Source organism: Toxorhynchites rutilus, chromosome 2 (genome assembly GCF_029784135.1).
Source record: "Toxorhynchites rutilus septentrionalis strain SRP chromosome 2, ASM2978413v1, whole genome shotgun sequence".
Lineage (NCBI taxonomy): Eukaryota > Metazoa > Arthropoda > Insecta > Diptera > Culicidae > Toxorhynchites > Toxorhynchites rutilus.
The window spans coordinates 260,028,224-260,037,940 of NC_073745.1; the positions used below are offsets into that span (position 1 = coordinate 260,028,224).

At 38.3% G+C, this 9,717-nt stretch overlaps 1 protein-coding gene across 6 annotated transcripts in view; it reads right to left on the reverse strand.

Moving 5' to 3' along the window:
* LOC129764865 (matrix metalloproteinase-14) overlaps positions 1-8,943 on the reverse strand; it is a 104,635-nt gene extending 95,692 nt beyond the window's left edge. For all 6 annotated transcript variants that reach the window (XR_008741269.1, XR_008741268.1, XR_008741267.1 and 3 more), the window contains exon 1: positions 8,110-8,943. The gene's annotated coding sequence lies outside the window, so the exon portion shown is untranslated. The remainder of the gene's footprint in view (positions 1-8,109) is intronic.
* Between the last annotated feature and the right edge of the window lie 774 nt (positions 8,944-9,717).

Consider the following 9,717-nt stretch of genomic DNA (forward strand, 5'->3'; position numbering starts at 1 on the left):
CATGAAGCATACATTTCTGCATAATTCGAGAACTAATCAAGCAAATGGAACCAGATTAGGTATGTGGAGGTTTCAGGGTGCTGTAAATGTTTTTACGGTTGTTAGACACTCCTCCCCCTTCTCTAAGGGGTGGCTGCCATACAAATGAAACACAAATTTCTGCATTACTAGAGAATCATTCAAGCAAATGAAACCAAATATTAAGGATGTGGAGGATTTAGAGTGCAATAAATGTTTTACGGTTGTGAGGAACTCCACCCCCCACTCTAAGGGGGGGCTGCCATACAAATGAAAGACAAATTTCTGCATAACTGGAGAACTAATCAAGCAAATTGAGCCATATTTGTCATGTGGAAGAGCAACAAACATTTCTAAGGTGGTTTAATACTCTTCCCACCTCTCTAAGGGGGGCTGCCATAGAAATGAAACCCAAATTTCTGCATAACTCGAGAACTAATCAAGCAAATGGAACCGAATTTGGCATATGGAGGTTTTAGGGAGCAATAAATGTTTTTATGGTTGTTAGTTCATTTGATGTTTGCTCCAACGAAATTGATTTTTGTTTTGTGGAAATGGATTTTAGTGTGATAAAACGCACTCATATATCCTCTTTTATCTATATAAATAAAAATGGATCACCGAATGTGTTGATAAGAACAAAACTCTATAAAGGAATTGTCCGATTTAGGACTGTTTTAATTCTATCATATTTTCTGTATCAACTATTTATTCCATGTAACGGAGAAACATGTCATTTGCAAGGTCATTTCAAAGGGTAGATTAGAAAATCAATCAATGATAACGAAAAATAAATTTTGGGCGGAACGAAGTTTGCTGGGTCAGCTAGTTGATTATATATTGCGACCGAACCACATACAGCTTATTCATTTTTAATACGACAGGTTTAATTGTGAAGGAAAAACTTCTAGGGAATATGTAAAGTATTATATGTTCATAGTGAACGAACGAAATCCTACAGAATCTGGAACATCTGGAAATGAAGTATATGTTTATAATTTTAAAGCTACTAGTTTCTAGTCTGTGATCCCGTGGCCGAGGGGTTAGCGTCACACAACATCATGCCGGGGGTTCGGGTTCGATTCCCGTTCTAACCGGAGGATTTTTCGTCAAAGAAATTTCTTCCGACTTGCACTGAGGTCACGCGTATTCTAGAGCTTGCCCCTCCAGATTACATTCAAGGCGTGTTTCCGGCATAGAAATCTCAACTAAGTACTACTAATAAAAATGACGCAAGTAATACCTACGTTGAGAAGGCCAAAGTTCCTTTGGGAACGTTAGTGCCATCCAAGAAGAAGATGTGTATACATTATAAATATCGGGAAAGATTTTTTAATTATTTTAAATGATTTTTTGATGTTCGAAATTTGAATAGAAATAAAAAAATATATTTCTAACGAAATCAATTACAATTTTAACCAACTCAATTACTAAACCTGAATTTGAGGGAGTTCCAGTACGACTTCCAGTACGATTCGATGCCACATCCCTATTCTAATACTTCTCTATTGCTTATTCCCATCTATATAAATAAAAATGGAAGGCCAAATGTGTTTTTAAGCGCAAAACCCGAAGAAGGAACGGTCCGATTTGAGCCGTCTTTATGTTGTTGTATTCGTCTATGCCCATAGATCAATGTTATAATGAGAAAAAGTTTTGAAATTTCTGAAAAGCTTCGAGAGAAAGTTGGAAAAAAATGCTCATATGTTTCACAATGACAACGCGTTTGCGGAATTAAGGATCGTGTTCCGTTAACCCTTCTTGAAGCATGTATCCATTTCACATCGATAGACCACGAGTGAGGTTAGAAGTTGTACGTTCTGGCACAGTCTAATCGCAACGAATGTGGCTCGACGTTATACGTGAAGGGGTTAAAAATGAATGAAGTTAAAAAAAATATAATTTCTGAAGGTTTTTTCACGTTCAATTTTTTTCTTTGCATAAATACCAATAACGCCTAACAATACACAATAGCAATATTACAGAGACTCGCACCGTCTGTAAGTATACGAGTTACGATTTTGCGCGCGAGTACAGGGGGGTTAATGAGATGCGAAAATGATTATCAGGTGGGAAATGAAAATTATGAATGAAAATTTACTTTTCTGTGTCAAGTATGTATTCCATGTAATGGAGAAACATATTATTTGCAAAAAAATTAAGAATCGAAAATTGCGTCTGAAAAAAATCAACGTTTTACCTGCTTTAACATTTACTGATATTTCTAAGTTTCCAAGAAAACATCAGTATTTTCGGTAAAGAAATGCATTCGAAAATAAGTCTAAGTTTTATAAAATAAAATAAGTTTTGTTTTCAGTATTCCAGTATTCAGTTTATCAATCGAAATAGAGTTTTATTTTTATCGGTGGAATACATTCGACAAAAAATTAGAGGATTAAAGAGTCACATCTAATTTTTTTTAAGGCAGTATTCTGGTCTAGAAATTTTAAAAAAATCTTTTCTTTTTCCTTCATATTTCTGTAGTTTAGGCATTCAGGAATATACCCTAGAAAGGAATTATCGAAAATCCTATTATTTACCGAGTTAGAGCCATTCTAGTGATGGGGTATCTAATCTGATACGGCCATGACAATGAACTTCAAACGTGTTTTTCTCGAAACTACTGAACCGATTCATTACCGATTCGAATTTATATGGATACAATCTATGTGAATCTTTCTATCGCATGAACCACTAAAAATGATATATTTTAAATTTTACTATTTAAAAAAAAAATGAGAAACGTAAGAGAAAAACGTTTGAAGCCGCATTTTGTTTTTCAAGCGGCCGCCATTTTGTCGAAAAAGATGTTTTTGCGATAGCGGTACCTCTCACTTCATCAGCTTGTAACTATTCTAGTTGTTGGGGAGCCTGGCCGTCAAAATTTTAAATCTCCGATAGCTCCGTTCCAGGCCCCCAATATCGAAGGGAAAACTCCTTTTCCCCCACACAAAACACCAATGTTTTTGCCGTCGACCACATCAAAAATATCCACATAAAATACCGACGACAAACAAACAACGCAGAAAACACTAGTGCAACCACAATGCACTGCCGAATATCCGTCATACATAAAACACAAAACAGTACAGTCCAGTTCACATCGTGATTTCATATCATTGTTCTATTTACAGGTATTCTCTACACATTTCTACACTTCACTTTACAACGTTTATGTTTTATTTACAGGTACAATATTTACAAAACATTGATTCTGACCGAAGTTTCTGTCTTCCGTGGCAAAACTAAAAACCGCCTTCCGACTGAGTTTGAATATTCATTCTCTGGCGGACCGATTAGGATTACCGTCGCTCCGCTATTTGCAAAATTTGCCGTTAGTATATTGAACAAGGGATCCGCTAGTTTGATTCCTCCTAGAGTTGGCCATCTGGAAGTATCCACCGTTTCCATCGGACTCTTTACCGCCATTCCAGAAAGCTCCAAAAATTCCATTTCTCGAGAAAAACTTCAGCTCCGAGACCTTATTGTAGCACGAATCCTCTGTTTTACTCTAGATTCAGCCTGGTCAATTCCCGAGACAGGAATGTCAACTCCTTCTAGATGCACATTCAATCGACGACTTAACCTTTCTGAGATGAAATTGCTCTCCGCACCAGAGTCAAGAAGAGCACGTGCAGTAACCCGATCTCCGTTATTGTCTTCGAGTACCACCACTGCAGTTGCCAATAAACCCTTCGATTGTTGTTTGGAACCATTCCTAGTTGGGGACGTTTGCCGATAAATTAACTGCAGGTGATGACGATGTACCCGATGCTTTTCGATTTCCTCCGGTAGAAATTGCGTTTGGTGAACTTGAGAGAGCCATGGTCCTAAGCTGAGTATTTCTCTCCATCCTGAAGCACATCAAAGAGTGATGTCGGCCCCTACAAGTTCTACACGAAATGTTCGATGAACAACTCCTCGCTCTATGGCCCTTCCGGAAGCAATTGCGACACAGATTGTGTGTACGCAAAACCTTTTCTCTCTCTGCTATCGTCATTCGCCGAAAGACACAACATTGGTTAAACCAATGCCTTCCCTTGCAGGTAAAACAACATGATTCTGGCCTTCGCACCACGTTGAAACTGCCCCTTGTTCCTGCCTGATTCTGCCTTGCAGATAATTGTAGTTGATGAAAACTCATAGTCTCATTTCCTGACGCTGGTATCGAACCCAATACAAGCCTCCGTTGTAGGAACTCGATAAGTTCTTCGAGTACATCATGCTCCTTGACTGCCGAAAACTCTTCCCATCCTCTGCGGGTCAGTGGATCAAGGCGTGTGGTCACCAAGTGGATCAGTAGAAGGTTCTTGTAGTCAGCAGGTTCCACTACCTGTTCCAGTACTCGAATCGTTCTAACAAGTTCTTCCAAGAGATGTAGATCCCCAGAAGATTCCGTTGTCAGCGTTGGCAATTGGAATAGGACTTGCCGCTTCTTCAACTGCTTACTGTTGTCATACCTTTTACACAACATGTCCCACGCTATTTGGAAATTGGCAGCAGTGATCGGTGATGGATCGATCAAATACCTTGGCTCTCTCTACAAACATCCCTTCAGGTAGTGCAGTTTTTCCACTTCCGGTAGATCCGTTTTAGAGCAGATAAGCGACTTGAATAAATCCCGGAATCTAAACCAGTCATCTCCACTGAAGGTCTGCAGTTGTATTGGGGGCAGACGTACATGGTCCAATGTACCCTGCATCGAGAGCTCGCTGCACCTACAAGAGCGATCAGGTATTGATTTGTCCTCCTTCTCCTTCACCTTGTCCAAAAGAAAAGATTTGGACTCCGTCGCTGAACTCTTGCCTCTCCTTCTCAAGGCCGTCATCCGACTCCTCGTAGTCATCGTGGGCCCTTATTTCTACTAGTGTGCTGCCGAACCTTTCCCACAGATCGCCCAATTTCTCCAACCGTACCTCAACTTGAGAACTGCTCACGTCACTCCGGAAATGTTGAATAAACCTTCGGATGTCGTTGAAGGATGGCTGAATATCCTTCAGTTTCGCCATTAGCAACCGTAAGGTTGGAGGTCTCGCGGTGAAAGATCCTGGTACAGCAGGCATAATGACTCGAGAAAACAGCAACAGAAATAATAACGGTGTAGTATCCTGAGATGAAGCCTAGCTTCGCCAGGCATATACCATGTAAATTACCTGATAAACTAGTGAAAGATGCTACGGATTATACTTCGGCTGGACACATACTACAAGTAGCATAACTTAAAAAAAAAAGCTCCGCTCCGATGGTGTCCAAACCGGTCTATGTCCCACCACAGGCTCCGTTTCTTTCAGTCAGAAATCTCCACACGACAAAATTGGCCGCTTCCAATTGTTCACACAGATGACGTTCCAGCAAGGTCTTTCACCGAATGTTCAATATCCAGAATTCATCCACAGTTCAAAGGAATTGAACAACATGTTACTCCAGGAGTTCACAAATTGAATTTAGAGTTTCCATGTCCACAGTACAATGTCGGATATATTTCACAAGAGGTATTGATTGTTCAATAAATTCGTCCAATGCACATTTACAAAAAACAAGTGTGTAATCACGTCCATAATTCAAAATTTACAAAATAGAATTCCAGACACGTTCGCATAATTTTTCATAAAGTTCATAAAGACATCCACACCAGTCGAATGTTCAAAAAAATTTTCGCACAATTCCACGGTTTCAAAAAGAACGTTCACACAAATCCGCAATATAATGCCAAGTAAGTATTGGGTAACTTGGTATGGCAATATTTACGACCAATTTAAAACAAGATTGAAGCCAAACCAATCTATATATATATATATATATATATATATATATATATATAGTCAGTCAGACAGACAGACAGACAGACAGAAAACCATTTTTATATATATATATATATATATATATATATATATATATATATATATATATATATATATATATATATATATATATATATATATATATATATATATATATATATATATAAAAATGGTTTTCTGTCTGTCTGTCTGTCTGTCTGACTGTCTGATTCTTATGGACTCGGAAACTACTGAACCGATCGACATGAAAATTGGTACGTAGGGGTTTTTGGGGCCGGAGAAGGTTTTCGTGATAGATTGAGACCCCGTTTGAGTTTTGTGTTTCATTTGTATGAGGGGGGGGGGGCTGCCATACAAATGAAACACAAATTTCAGCATTACTCGAGCAAATGCAACCAAATTAGGTATCTAGAGGTTTTAGGATGCAATAAATGATTGTATGGTTGTTAGATACACCTCCCCCCTCTCTTAAGGGGGCTGCCATACAAATGAAACACACATTTCTGCATTTACCGAGAATTAATCAAGCAAACGAAACCAAATTTGGCTTGTGGAGGTTTAAGGGTGTAATAAATGATTCTATGGTGGATAGATACTCCTTCTCCCTCTCTTAGGGGGGGAGAATTTTAGGGGGCACAAAACGTTTCTATGGTGAATAGACACTCCCCTCCTCTCTAAGGGGAAAAGGGGAGAGGGGTCTGTCTTTATTCTATCATATTTTCTGTATCAAACATTTTTTTCATGTATCGGAGAAACATGCTATTTGCAAGTGTTGGAAAATATTGAACGAGAATTGTGTCTGAAAATAATCTGATATTATAATGATGAGTTTTGGTAGAAGTACTTGGAATTTTTTAGTAAAAGGTAAATTCAACGGGGTCGATTAGAAGATCAATCAATGAACAGTTCTGCGATTGGATTATGAACGCTTAGTAAGAAAACGTGAATGTGTGAAGGTATTGATAACAAAAAACAAATTTAGGGCGGGATGAAGTTTGCCGGGTCAGCTAGTCGCAAATAAAAATAAGCTTATCAATCAGTTTTCATTTGGACGGTGTTAAGTCAGAGCGGACTATGTCGCAAAATAAAAAATTGCGAGTTATTGATTGCATTAGGTTAAACATTTTGTAAGCTACATTCCACATTTATTTGATTTGGAAAATCACGCGTACGGCAGAAATAATTATTCGAAATCGTTTTGAACACTCAATGAAAACCCCTTATAGCACCAAACTTCAAACTCGTTTTTCTCGAAATCATAAGAATGTCACATGCTGCGGTCTGACTTAACACTGACCATTTGATTGTTAGAACGTTCCTAAAGGACTTTGATTACTACAGAGATTGTCGCGACTGAATGAAACATTACCCCACCGTCTTCGATTATCAATCTTTCATTAAATAAGTATAGCACATCAAATCGATAGACAGATTTGGAAAACAAATCTATACAAAGGTTCAAAAATAAGTTAAAAAACAATACTTTCATTCTTCAAATATATCCAATTTTATCGACCATTAATTGATGTAAAAACTTCATTTGAATTTCCCATGTTTACAGCGACTCACTTAAAAATTTCGATGGTGCAATTGTTCTACTATTTTTTTTTGTTTCGAGTATAAATGTTTCAGAATACATATTTTTCAAATTACTAAGAATAATCGAGAATATCCGATTTAACTTTGCACTAAAACTAAGCAGAATTCAATATTCGGATGACACAAAAAAAAAACACCCAAACTTAGTATTCAAGACTCGTTGCTTCTGCTCAGAGTGCGATAGGTAATGAAACATTGCGCTTTCAAAATGAACCAGGAATCAAGCGGCGAAGTTCTAAATGGAAGCACTCCGATGAATCTTAACCGGCAATAGTCATTTGTAGTATCAACTACGGTCTGACACAGTGACAAAGAATAACTGTGGAGCAGGATTAGAATCGAAGTTTGTGAATGAAAGTTTGGCATTAACTCAATATTCTGACGTTCTATCGATAAAATACTTATAGTAACTTTCGTTGGTAGAGAAAAGGCACGTAATTTTACTGACTGGATATTGTTAAAACTTTTTCCGCATATATTTAGCTTGCTAAAATACCAAGTTATTATAGAAATCTTTCCACAAGCTTTAAAAATTACGACAATTGAGACACTATGAGTGTCCCGCATAGCGAACCTCAATATTATCTTCCAATGATAACAGTCACACTCGGCATTGTCTTGTTGCTACAAAACCTGACCGCCCGGCCACGGGGATGCGTTCATATCATGAGACAATATTATGCAAACTTACCTAAAGAATTCGTCTCCAGCACAAAAATCGCGTTGGTATTTCCCTGGAGATAATCCACCTACTCAGCTACTGTCCCAATTGCGTGCACCCGTTTTATTTGTTCAAATGTCCAAATGTGGTTCAATTTGTTCTCATTCACTTTCGCAGGGAGCACTCACCCGACAATTCTTCGTATAAAAGAATAATTTAAATGACACCGATGGCATTAATACTCTAAGCTGGCAGTGCTTAATTTTGGGATTTCGCAAAATAAGTTCCCTCGAGGTTTTCGAGTCCTCTCACGTGACGCTAAGTGCAACAATTAGCGGGTGCTAAACGACGGATTTTGTCAATCATAAACACACGCACGGCCACAGACGAGAATCGGCGAACCAATCGATTTTCGGTGCGATTTCGTCAGTTTGGGATTGAGGTTTTGTTTTTGCTTCACTTGTCACACTTTTCACAGCTTTTTAATTTTCCACCTCAGACTGAATATCACTTCAAAAGGCGCACAGAAGTGAGAGAGAGGAAAAAAACTTTCCGTTTCTTACATAAAACGCACTTGTTTCGAACTTTTCATCTACTCAATCACTCCGCCGAAATCGCCAAAACTCGTAGTCATGGAGAGACACAATACCACATTGGTCGCCAATGACTCAACCAACCGCCGGATTGATTGTTCAATGCTTCCAGCAGCAGAGACTTCGCTCGCGCGAATTGTACAGGGGAAATGTATGAATGTGAGATTTAAAAAAAAAACAGCAGCAACAACAAAAAAAACTCCCCGAGCAAATATGTAAATTTACGGTTCGAAGAAAACGTCCAGCCAGTCCGAGCTTACGAGAGTGACTGATTAGCGGCGGCGGAATGGAACAGAATAAAAACTTTAGCATTTCGCGGGAACAGTCACGGGGCGGTAGCGCTCGCGCGCGATTCTGTCGCGGAATCGGAACCGTGAGCGAGAGTGAATTCGATCACGGGAGAGCGTCGGTGTCACAATCGATGCCTCAGTAACGGTGTAGGCAAATCGTGTGAAATGCTAGCCGAGTGTTTTTCGACAATGGAAAATAGAAAACATACGACATAAACAGATAAACAAGGTAGAACAGAGCTTGGAATTTTCAAATACAGGAGTTTTCACAACAAATTTTCTTTCAAATGTATGACTTGAAAACCTGAAAAAAAAAATAATGGAATTTAGGACACTAGGTTGATATTCATGTTATCAGGGTTTTTATGAGTGTTCAAAAATTAAAACAAACACGTTGAGTTACGAAACATCGCAAAGTTTCTTCCAAAGTGTACACTAGAGGGCCTAGGAAAATGGTCATCCCGAATTGTCAAACGGGACTTTATTAAAAATGTTGGTTCCTACGAAAAACAACCCTATGCAAAACATCTGCTCAATCAGACCAAGGGTAGGGAAAATCCAATCTGGATTTTCAAAAGAAAATTTTTGATGTCAAATGTCTTAAAATGGCATATAACGTCGAGATTTACTGTCATCTCGAAAAAAAAATGTCAAAAATTTACTTTTTGGTGCTACAAAAATTTAGCAAAACTCAAATTTTGACGTTTGCGACACTAGTAAATGAAGTTAAATGAGTATATATTCTTTGAAAGCAA